Raw genomic sequence first — 12,989 nt, forward strand, 5'->3', positions numbered from 1 at the left:
ACAAATTTAGAACAGTAACACTACCTGATTTCAAGACATATTACAAAGCTGCAATAATCAAACAAGTGTGGTATTGCATAAAAACAGCCAAAGACCAATAGAAACACTATAAAGCACAGAAAAAAAGACACATAAATATATGGAAAATTTTTTATAAACATGCAAATGAATTCATTTGAGAATGAATAATCTTTTCAACAAACAGTGCTTTAACAGTTGAAAATCATATACAAAGAAATGAACTTCAAATCCATACCTCATACCATATTAAGTGACAAACTCAAAATGGATCACAGACCTATATGTAAAACTAAATTTTAAAAGTTGCAGAAGTAAATACAAGGGAAAACTTTTGTGACCATTGGTTAGGTTAAGATTTCTTAGATAACAATACCAGAAGGACAATCCGTAAAACAGTAACTTGATAAACTGAATCTCATCAAAAATAAAAACTATTACTCTTCAAAACATACTCAAGAGAATGAAAAAAAAACCACCCAGAAAGTGGGTGAAAATATCCATAAATCACATTTCATAAAGGACTTGCACCCAGATTATTTATAGCAATCTCAAAACTCAGTAATAAGAAAATAATCTTATTTAAAAATAGACTTAAATGTGAAGATCCTTCACCAAACAAGATAAAAGATGGCAAGTAAGCACATGAAAAGATGCTCAATGTCATTAGTAATTAGGAAAATATGTATTAAAAGCACAATGAGAGGGACTTCCCTGGTGGTGCACTGGTTAAGAATCCACCTGCCAATGCTGGGTACATGGGTTCAAGCCCTGGTCCGGGAAGACCCCACATGCCGCGGAGCAACTAAGCCTGAGTGCCACAACTACTGAGCCTGCATGCCACAACTACTGAAGCTCACATGCCTATAGCCCATGCTCTGCAACAAGAGAAGCCACGGCATTGAGAAGCTCGTGCGCCACAAGAGTAGTTCCTGCTCGCCGCGACTAAAGCCTGTGCGCAGCAAGACCCAACGCAGCCAAAAATAAATAAATTTATTTAAAAAAAAACAAACAAACACAAGATACCACCACACACTTATTAGAATGGCTATATTTTAAAACAATGACCATACCAAGTGTATCCATACAAGGATGTAGAGGGACTGAAACTCATATATACTCCAAGTAGGAATGTAAAATTAGATAACTGCTGTAGAAAAAGTGTTTGGCAGTTTCTTAAGCTTATAGATATCTACCATATAAATATCCACACAAATACTTGTTTAAGAATGGTCATAAGAGCTTTTTTGTAATAATCAAAAATTGGACATAACACAAGTACCCATCAACAGGACAAGGGACAGACAAATTGTGGTACAGGAATTACCATTAAGCAATAAAAAAGAATAAACTATTGATACATGGATAAATCTCAAAATAATTATGCTGAGTGAAAGAAGCCAGACAAAAAGGACATTCTGTGTGGTTTTATTTATTTAAAAACTCTAGAAAATGAAAACTAATCTAGGCAGAAAAGATATACAAATGGGCATGAGAAAATTTTAGAAAGGGATATATATACATGTTCATTATCTTGAATGTGGTGATAGTTTCCTATTAAACTTTATACTTTAAATATGTGTTATTTATTTTAAGTAGTTGCTAGGAGTTTAGTCACATGTTGCCAGTGGCTACTGTAAAGTACGTCTAAAGCCTCTCCCTTACCTAGTCTTCCCACTCACCATGCCTTCACCTAGTACACCAGCAAAAGATGCACCAATTCTCTGGACAGAAGTAGCTGTTTTAACCTCTACTTCGTGACACTTTAATCATTTCTATAAAAGCACTTTCCAGGTTGTACTGTTATTTACCTGTTCACATGACTGTCTTCCCCAACAAATTACAAGCTCTTCCAGGAGGAGGACCATACCCATGTCACCTTTATAATCCCAGATACCAAGCACAGAGCCTGACACAAAGTGTATGCTGAATAAATGTTGGTTAAATAAAGCATACAACTCATATCTTTTACGAATTTTTTCATAAGTCTTCTTACATTGTTTTCTATACAAAGAAATACCACAATTGATGCATGTATGTGATAAGGAAACTGTCAAATCATCCTCACCTAAAAGAAATGTTTTTAATTCATACCTGACTGAGTTTCAAGGCAACTTTTTTTCTGGCAGATCAAGTTTTACATCTATAATTTTTCATCCAATAAAATGACTGAATTCCTGTATGTAACAGACAATGCTCTACGTACTTAGAATAAATTATAAAATAAAACAAAGTAAAACAAAAGAACTTTACATTCTGGTTTAATAATTAGAAGAATGAGATTATGATGCTTTTTGGCACATACCTTTCAAAACTTACTGAGATAACAAAACTGTGTATTAATAAGTATTCATAATAATATTAACATATGTAGAAATACACAAATTATGTTTAATTAGGGTACAGTATAATGCAACAGTCAATGAAATAAATAGCCCAGAACACCTAAAAACATAGATATCTAAAATAATTGAATAGAATGAATAAAGATAAAATCAAGGATTTCAACTATATTTTTAAACGTTAACAACTGCTTTGCCTTTTCAGAATGCTGTGAAAATGACCTTTTCTGGAAGTCACGAAATCAGGAAATTTTCTCTCACACATTGTCACCAACAAAATCTGGCTGGAATCAAGAGAAATCAGGCAGAGAAAATCAACTCACTTAGAAGTAATCTGTATTTGGGCCTGTTGTCCATTTCTTATAGATGATGATTTCACTGGGGAAAAAGTGGGACTTTTCGTCCCACTTTCCATGTCCTGACCATGGAAAAGTGTAAGCATTCTTTTCCTCCTAATAATATAGAAGGATGAGTGCAAGAGGAAAATGTAGGAAGGTAAAATGGGGTGGTAATGCTTGTGATAATGGAACATGTTAATCTTCTACAAAGGCCTCAAGAACTGCTGTTACTTCTGCACTTTTGGCTATGACCTCTGAGCTGACTCCATCATAAACTTCAGTCTTCATCTTCATTCTGAGGTGACTGCATCATTGAAAACAATGTTTTATCTTCTCAACTTACAAAAAGTGTTTACTACTCCACTGGTATTCACTCCAGTTTGTCTTAACAGTCTCTTCTGAAGTAAAGGGATTTTTTTAAAGGTCTGTCTACAGAGATTACCCTGAGACTAAGAAACTCTCATACACTAAATTCTTCAAAGAGAGGAAAAAAATTCCTCTTTGTATATGAACTCTGATATTTTGGAGTTACAGTAACGTTTTCAGGTCACTTATGACACGAGGGCATCATGTAGGCTTTTCTGTAGAGATCCAGAGGACAGACTTTGTTTTGTTGTTGTTGTTGTTATTGTTGTTGAAGGTGAAGCATCTGACACTACTGCGAATGATATATTTTTTAAAGCTTTATTTATTTATTTTATTTATTTTTGGCTACGTCGGGTCTTAGTTGCAGCACCCGGGACCTTTGTTGAGGCATGCAGCATCTTTCACTGGGGAGCGTGGCCTTCGTCCTGGTACGCAGGCTTCTCTCTAGTTGTGGTGTGCAGGTTTTCTCTTCTCTAGTTGTGGTGCACAGGTTCCAGAGGGCACAGGCTCTGTAGTTATGGCACGCGAGTTCCAGAGTGAGTGGGCTCTATAGTTTGCAGCATGTGGGCTCTCTAGTTGATGCACACAAGCTCAGTAGTTGTGGCACATGGGCTTATTAGTTGCCCCGCGGGGCATGTGGGATCTTAGTTCCCTGACGAGGGATCGAACCCGCATCCCCTGCATTGCAAGGCGGATTCTTTACCACTGGACCACCAGGGAAGTCCCCAGAGGGTAGACTTCAGCAATACACAACACTTCAAACTGTATACTGCTTTGTCATTTAGAAAGCATTTTCACATGCACATTTAAGCCTCACAAAATCCTTGTGAATAAGGCTTATTCACCTCCATAGTGATAAATAAATCATATAAAATAAAAACCTTGACATCACCTCCAATGGCTCACTTCACCTCACACTACAAACTCAATTAAGAAAAGGTGCCATCTCAATGACTAAACAGTGAATATTGTTTAAATTAATTTTCTACTCTTGGATGTCCCCAAATTGGCATGGATGTGGAGCAGTTTCCTTCTCTGATTTCCTTTTATTATTTTTTCTTTTTAAGAATAAAGTACTGAAAATTAAAAAAAAAAAAAAAATGAGGAGGTCCCATCAATTCCACATCTACATGTTCTCACTTGTATCCTCACTAAGCACTGCTACATGCAAAGCTGTCATTTAAGCTGTGCACCACACACCTTCAGGGGTATCACTCACAATGCAGTGTAACACCTGACCAGACGTGCACGGTTGTCCTGACTTCATGAATACTGCTCTCATTCAAGAACCCTGACTCCACTCTCTCTGTTAACACATTTTCTACTAGCCACATTTACCTTCCTAAGAAGAAAAGGGGACTTCTGATTTCAACCATGACATAGTAACTGTGACTGAATTTAATCTGTCACTGCAAACAATCAGAAAATTGGAAAATATATGCTAAATGTCTGCTTCCAGATACTGGAAAACAAACCATGTAAGACTACAATCCCTGAGAAAAGGAAAACAAACTACATGAATTCTACCATCATCCTGGTTTCCTGCCGAAAGTCAATTTGCAGATCATTGTGCAGGGAGGGGATCTCAAGCAGAGTGGTATCACTGAGTTGAAGGGATAAAGATTAGAGTTCGAGGAGGCAAAGGCAGCTGGAATTTGTGGAGGAGAGATCCAGATGAGGAAGCTATATAGAAAAAAAGCTCCAGAAATCTTCATGGGGTCCCCTTGAGTATGCTACTAACAGCAAATCACACAATATGGTAAAACTGCGCAAAGGAAAGCAAAAATGAGCAAGGAATTTTAAGTTCAACAACTCTCAGAGCTCAAATGGGACTGGGAGATGTCTTAAAAGTTGGAAGCAGTGAGAGTGGAACATAAACACTGAAAACTCAAGGAATTCAATAAATATCTCTGAAGGGTTATGACTTATTAACAAGGAAAACTATTCTTGGCATAAAAATTACACTATACCCACTCTAACAAAGCTTAAAAGCAACACTTGAAGGGACTGAGTTCACCTCTAGTAACTCAATCTCCTGACATAACAAAGTCCTGTATTATTTAAAAGAAGACAACAGGGACTTCTCTGGTGGTGCAGTGGTTGGGAATATGCCTGCCAATGAAGGGGACATGGGCTCGATCCCTGGTCCAGGAAGATCCCACATGCCACGGAGCAACTAAGTCCATGGGCCACAATTACTGAGCCTGCGCTCTAGAGCCCGCAGGCCACAACTACTGAGCCCACATGCCGCAACTACTGAAGTCCATGCACCTAGAGCTCCACAACAAGAGAAACCACCGCAATGAGAAGCCTGTGTGCCACCACGAAGAGTAGCCTCCGCCTGCCACAACTAGAGGAAGCCCACAGGCAGCAATGAAGACCCAACACAGCAAATAAATAAATAAATATATTTAAAAAATAAAAGACAACAAAATCCACTCAACAGTGTAAGATTCAAAATGTTCAGAATTTAATCAAAATTTACCAGACATGTGCAGATGCAAAAAAAAAAAAAAAAGTGACCCATAACCAGAAGAAAAATCTGTCAATACAAATAAGCCTAGAATACAAAGATATTAGCAAACAAAGACTTGAAAACAGCTATTACAAATTATTCAGATTTAAAGAAAACCAGGAACATTGTGAAGAAAGAGATGCAAGACCAAAAAAAAAAGGAGTTCTAGAAATAAAATACAGTATCTGAAATGAAAAATTTACTGGATAGGATGAATAGATTAGACACTGCAAAAGAAAAGATCCTTAGCTTGACGACACAATAATAGAAACTATTAAAATTGAACTGTAAAGAGAAAGAAGGCTGAAAAACAATAATAGAACCTCTGTAACCTGTGGAATAACATCAAGAGAACCAACATAATTGTAATTGGAGTCTGTGGGGGAAAAACATTTGAAGATACAATGACTAAAGTGTTTCAACTGTAAACATATATATCAAACAAACACACACATACATACAGGCATAGAAATCTTAAAACCAAATTACTGAAAACAGGAACTTTTAAAAGCAGCCAAAGGGAAAAAACTATTACGTAGAAAAGAACAAAGAAGAACTATTGCAGACTTATGAAAAACAATAAAAGCCAAAAAAGAAAAAAAACACACACAATAGAGAGACACGTTTAAATTGTCAAAAGAAAAGAGTCAACATAATTCTATATCCAGCAAAAATACCCTTCCAAAATAAAGGCAAAATAAAAAATTTTTAAGGCAGCAAAAATAAAGAGAATTCACTGTCTGCATTCTATACTAAAAGAAATTTTAAAAATGCTTCAGGCAGAAGAAAAATGAGACAAAACAGAAAACCCAATATACACAAAGGAATGAAGAATGATGTAAATGGAAAATATATGGATAAATACAAACTCTCTCATAAAACTAATTAAGAAAAAAGAGAAAAGACACAATTACCAATATCAAGAGGGAAAGATGAAACATGACTACATATCCAACGCAATAAAAGGATAATAGAATATTATGAATAGTGTTAGATCGGGGGCGACCCAGGCGTGGCGCCGGGCAACACAAGGTGCAGCCTCTTCTATGGCCAGGAGTCTGCACCCCCTTCAAGAGCTCCCTTCAACCTGGTGGACACCAACGACGTGAGCCCCTCCAGCGGCTTCGTGACCTAGCTTCTGAGGCCCGAACTGGACCCAGTGTACATTCCACTGCAGCAGCCGCAGCTGCCAGGTGGCGGGCTGATGGGCAAGTTTGTGTTGAAGGTGTCGCTGAGTGTCCCTGGCAGCGAGTACGATAGCCCGTCGGTCATCAGTGTTAGCAAAGGCAGCTTGGACGGCAGCCACCCGGTGGTGGTGGCGCCCTACAGCAGCAGGCTGGCACTCATGTGTCCCAAGATCAAGCAGGAGGCTGTCTCCTTGTGCACCGTCAGTCGGCCCCTTGATGCCCACTTGGGCACTGGACGCCCTCTCAACAATGGCCACCGGCTGCCTGCGCATGACTTTCCCCTGGGGCGGCAGCACCACCCCGACCCTGGGTGCCAAGGAACTGCTGAGCAGCAGGGACTGCCATCCTGCCCTGCCACTACCCCCAGGCTTCCATCCCCACCCCGGGCCCAACTGCCCTCTCTTCCTGCCCGACGAGATGCAGCTGCAGGTCCCACTGCTCCATTACCAAGAGCTCATGCCATCCAGTTCCTGCAGGCCAGAGGAGCCCCAGCCAAAGAGGGGGAGAAGGCCGTGGCCCTGGAAAAGGATGGTCACTCACACCCGTGATTACGCAGGCTGCAGCAAAACCTACCCAAAGAGTTCTCATCTCAAGGCACACCTGCGAACCCACACAGGTGAGAAACCTTACTGCTGTGACTGGGACACCTGTGGGTGGAAATCTGCCCGCTCAAATGAACTGACCGGGCACTACCGCCAACACACAGGGCACCTCCCCTTTTAGTGCCAGAAGTGCGACCGGGCATTTTGGAGGTCGGACTACCTCGCCTAACAACATGAAGATGAACTTTTAAATCCCCAAACAGTGGATATGACCCACACTGCCAGGCAAGAATTCAGGATTTTTTGCCTTTCACACTGTCTTCCCGGTGAGGGGAGGAACCCAGCTTGAAAGCACTACAACCATGGTCAAGTTCCCAACAAGTCAACTTGTGAATGGATAATCTGGAGACATGAGGAAACCAAACAACAAAGAACAGATGGGGTCTATGACTGGATCTTCTATCATTCCAATTCTAAATCCAACTTGATTATATATTCCTGGACTTAGAAAACGCCAACGGGGTGACTGGATGTTGTGGATATCAGGGTATAAATTAGATCCCTGAGTTGAAGGGAGGGAAGACCAGAATCCCTTGAATTGTTTCGATGCAATATAAGCATAAAGATCACCTTGTATTCTCTTTGCCTTCTAAAAGCCATTACTATGATCTTACAAGAAGAGGATTCAGGTACAGAAAATGTGTTTTAATAGCCTAAACGATGGTGTTTGGTTAAGTCTTGGTTCTAAAGGTACCAAATGAGGCCAAAGTTCTCAAACTGCTGCATACTTTGACAAGGAAAATCTATTTTTGTCTTCCAGTCTACATTTACAACCTAAGTCAGGTAAATACACCTGGTTTACTTTAACGTTTTTATGCACACAGTCTGTCATGCACTGTGGTTTCAGATGTGATGGTTTATTCCAAAGTATGCCTTAAGCAGAACAAATGTTTTTTTTATATAGTTCCTTGCCTTAATAAATATGTAATATAAATTTAAGCAAACTTCTATTTTGTATATCTGTAAACTACAAAGTAAAAAAATGAACATTTTGTGGAATTTGTATTTTGTATACTCAAGGTAAGAATTAAGTTTTAAATAAACCTATAATATTTTATCTGAAAAAAATGAATAGTGTTAGACCAATAAATTCAGTAACAAATGAAATGGACAAATTCCTTGAAAGACACACATTACAAAAATTGATTCAAGAAGAAACAGAAAACCTGAATGGCCTTAAATCAACTAAAGAAATTAATCACAATTTAAAACCTTCTTATATAGAAAACACTAGGCCTAGAAGGTCTCACTGGTGAATTGTTATATACCTAATAAGGAAGACAACACCACTTCTACACACTCTCAGAAAATAGAAGAGGAGCAAGGGAACACTTCTTAATTCATTAGATGAGCCCAGCGTGACTCTGATGACAAAATAAAAGACACATACCCCCCCCCCAAAAAAAAAGAATCTACACCTCAATATCCATCATGAATACAGATATAAAAAATCCTTAACAAAATATTAACAAATTAAATTCAGTAATATGAAAATGATACATTATGACTAGGTAGAATTTATTCCAGAAACACAAACTTGATTTAGCATTCAAAAATCAATTAGTGGGGCTTCCCTGGTGGCGCAGTGCTTGAGAGTCCGCCTGCCGATGCAGGAGACGCGGGTTCGTGCCCCGTTTCGGGAGGATCCCACATGCCGCGGAGCGGCTGGGCCCGTGAGCCATGGCCACTGAGCCTGCGCGTCCGGAGCCTGTGCTCCGCAAATGGGAGAGGCCACAACAGTGAGAGGCCCGCATAACGCAAGGAAAAAAAAAAAAAAAATCAATTAGTGTTATTTATTACATGAACAGAACAAAGGAGGAAATCCATCTGATGATCTCAGTGGATTCAAAGAAAGCATTTAATAAAACTTCAATGCATTCATGATTAAAAAAAAAAATCACTCAGCAAACTGGTATTAGAAGGGTATTTCCTCAGGATCCAGGAATGGGCATTTGTTAAAAGCTCCCCAGGTGATGCTAATACATTGTTGGGTTTAGAATCAAGGAAGAGCCAATCCCTCCACCAAACACATTTTAACAATGATGACTTCACCAAATTTTAATATTAAATAACTGTGGTATTTGATAACAGGATATTACACAACTGTCCATGAGACTAGTTTTTCTTTAAATAATCTGAATAACTAGCTAGTGCTGCATAACTGTAAGGATCACCTTTGAAATCTGATTCCACCACTTAGTAGCTGTTACTCAACCACCTAAGCCTGTTTCCTCATCTACAAAAAAGGGAGTAAAACTAAATCTGCCTCAAAGAGTTAATATAAAGATTATGTTAAATAATTCATGTAAAAGCGTGCCCTGTGCACAAGGCCTATACATAAAGAACTAATATCTTATTGAATGTTTCTATTACAATAAAACTAATTTAAGTGCTTGTTTTCTAAAGGGTTTTTAGCTTCATTAAGTCATATGTATTGTACAATTATGTCACTTTCTATAACAGGTCAAATCATTACATATATTTTAGGAAATCAAAATATCCTAGTAAAATAAATACGGGCTCAAGAATGCCCTTTATATAGTGATCCCCTACTCACCCTCTCTTGTTAAGTGAAAAGGTTAAGCTGCAGAGCTGCTGTTCCCTATTGTGTAAAAAACAAGAGCTATGTATCGCTTACATATGCATGAAAAACTCTGAGAAGAAACTGAACAGAGTAAATCTCTGCCAAGGGAGTGGAAATGGGGAACAGGAAGTAATGACGAGAAGAACTTTTGTTTTTCACCATATAGCTTTCTATGCTATTCAGATTTTTTTTAGCTTTGGCTTGTATTTTTATAATTTTTCAAAAATAGTTAATAGAAGAAAACATTTTCAGCACTTACATATAGGCTGTCAAAATTAATTTAAAATTTAACACTTTCCTCTCCAGTGTCACCTAGGTTAGTGAAAACCACTACAAACAGATAAAAATACACTTCCTCTGGAAACAACACTTCCATATCAGAACAGACCACTTCATTCAAAAGCCAATAAGCCTTTAAAAGAAGAAGAAACTGGAGGGGAGTATAAAATTAACTGCTTCTTTTTACAATCTCTGAAGACCCACTTTGGATTTTGCCTGAACCCTTCTACACCGTTTATTTACATCTAAACCAGCTGAGCCATACCAAACTATTCCTATGTTATTGGCCCAATATCACAGCAACTTGTTCATCTTACATCGGAACACTAAACAAATGCTTTCCCAGAGCTTCCCAAGATGATTTTTATATCGAAATACACTGCTTATGATACATTTTTCTAAACAAAGATAACAGTTGAAAACTCCAAGCTAGTATAGGAATACTGGAAACCAAAAAGATATTTTCGTACCATAACCCAGTCTGAGGATTATTTGCAATACAAAAAGTTCTAAAAATTAGGTACTCTTTAAACATCAATGAGATAGTCAATCAAAACAGTTAGGTTATTATTAAATGTCAACAAAAGCTCCTTTTTTTCTGAACTTTCTTGCTATTCAGTGAACATCTTCACCAAAAAGTGTCATTTATATTTTTGAAATGTGTTTACAAACACAGCTTTGTTTCACAAAATTCAAAAATACAAAGCCTGCATTCAAATAATAAAAATACCAATTACCTCATCTTTGACTCACTGAATAAACGCAAACCTGCTCCTTTCACAGGGATCAAACGGGCACTTTCAGAGAGCTAAAAATCAATCTTAGGCGGTAAAGGTGGCATCTCAGAAATCTGCAGGTTTCCAAGCAATGAAAGTTTCTGTTTGAAATAAACACTCTGTTAAACTACACAAGGCAATATATTCTAAACATTTCTGGGGTAAGCTACATAAGAACTGAGAATCTAGCAGGCACTATCTCAGATAAAGTGGTCTTAAGTCGGTGAGAAGCTTACAATGGACAATGTTTGTTCTGAGGTAGATTACTGAGAGGAGAATTTTTATCATCTTTATCACAAAGGTCACATCTCCAAATTGATATACCCCTAGATCTCTCCTAACAAAACTCCTTAACTTTCAATTAATGTTTCCCTCAGAACAAAATTTTTCCAAATTCCACATACAAGGGCAACTCAATTCCTGGCTTAAGAAAAAGAAAAGATAAAAAATACAATTTCCAAAGACTTCATGCTGAGATTTGCAACCCAATTTCAAAATACAAAGACAACGTATTTTCTACAGTCGACAAAAGCAGCTTTTGGCCCAAAAATCTGAGGATGACTTTAAAAGCATTCAATAAAAGATGATGGTTCAGGGGCTTCCCTGGTGGCCCAGTGGTTGAGAGTCCGCCTGCTGATGCAGGGGACGCGGGTTCGCGCCCTGGTCCGGGAGGATCCCACATGCCACGGTGCAGCTGGGCCCGTGAGCCATGGCCGCTGAGCCTGCGCGTCCGGAGCCTGTGCTCCACAATGGGAGAGGCCACAACAGTGAAAAGGCCCGCGTACAGCAAAAAAAAAAAAAAGAAAAAAGATGATGGCTCACCCTTCCACCAGAAATTAAGCAGGTGAATAGACTCAGTTCCATTAAATAAGATTATCCTTTTCTGCTCTTATAGATGTTTCCCCACATCTATTATAATGCTAGACCATATAACCTCTCTTCTTCTGTGGTTCAACCCAACTGGCAAAAATCTAGGTTACTGTAGGAAAAGTATCACTTCCAAGGTTTTGGCCATCTAGTGGTTTCCAAACTGTGGTAAAATGGTTCCTACGGCCCTCATACAACAGAGTTCCTCTACCCAATCAAGGCCAGTATCAGAAAGGTCATCCTCCCCATAATATGACGTGACTAAAGAACAAAAATGGCACACGCCCTGTGAAAAGAAAACACTATGGAAGAGTTTGCTCTTCAGAGCTAGGGCTAGCTGTGGTTCAGGAGAGGCAGCTGTATTCACATACAACTACAGTGGCTTTACCACTTGACCACTTCCTGCTCATCCTTGATGTTTAAATGTGGGGTCTTAGGGCTTCCCTGGTGGCGCAGTGGTTGAGAATCTGCCTGCCAATGCAGGGGACACGGGTTCGAGCCCTGGTCTGGGAAGATCCCACATGCCGCGGAGCAACTGGGCCCATGAGCCACAACTACTGAGCCTGCGCGTCTGGAGCCTGTGCTCTGCAACAAGAGAGGCCGCGACAGTGAGAGTCCCGCGCACCGCGATGAAGAGTGGCCCCCACTTGCCACAACTAGAGAAAGCCCTCGCACAGAAACGAAGACCCAACACAGCCAAAAATAAATAAATAAATAAATTTATAAAACTGAGCCTATGCGTCTGGAGCCTGTGCTCTGCAACGAGAGGCCACGATAGTGAGAGGCCTGCGTACCGCAATGAAGAGTGGCCCCCGCTTGCCACAACTAGAGAAAGCCCTCGCACGGAAACGAAGACCCAACACAGCATTAATTAATAAACTCCTACTCCCAACATCTAAAAAAAAAAAAAAAAAAATGTGGGGTCTTAGATGTGCTAAGATCTTTTCAGAAGAAGTACAAGAACAGGTGGAACATGCTAATAAATGAACACCACAGGTCTCCAGACAGCTAATACACACAAGTTCAGTGCTTCCTTAAAACTTCACCATGCAGCTGATATTAGGAAATAAAAATGCAATTTAGGATATTTAATCTAAGAAATTTAATGTAGGGAA

The 12,989-nt window shown here is 39.1% G+C and overlaps 1 protein-coding gene and 1 pseudogene across 2 annotated transcripts in view; one reads left to right on the top strand and one right to left on the bottom strand.

Moving 5' to 3' along the window:
• Nucleotides 1-7,537, top strand: part of LOC103076008 (Krueppel-like factor 4 pseudogene) — a 108,585-nt pseudogene extending 101,048 nt beyond the window's left edge.
• TCF12 (transcription factor 12) overlaps nt 1-12,989 on the bottom strand; it is a 366,571-nt gene that overhangs the window by 337,483 nt on the left and 16,099 nt on the right. The gene's annotated exons all lie outside the window — the stretch shown is intronic.

This window comes from Lipotes vexillifer, unplaced genomic scaffold (assembly GCF_000442215.2).
Source record: "Lipotes vexillifer unplaced genomic scaffold, Lipotes_vexillifer_v1.1 scaffold102, whole genome shotgun sequence".
Taxonomy (NCBI): domain Eukaryota; kingdom Metazoa; phylum Chordata; class Mammalia; order Artiodactyla; family Lipotidae; genus Lipotes; species Lipotes vexillifer.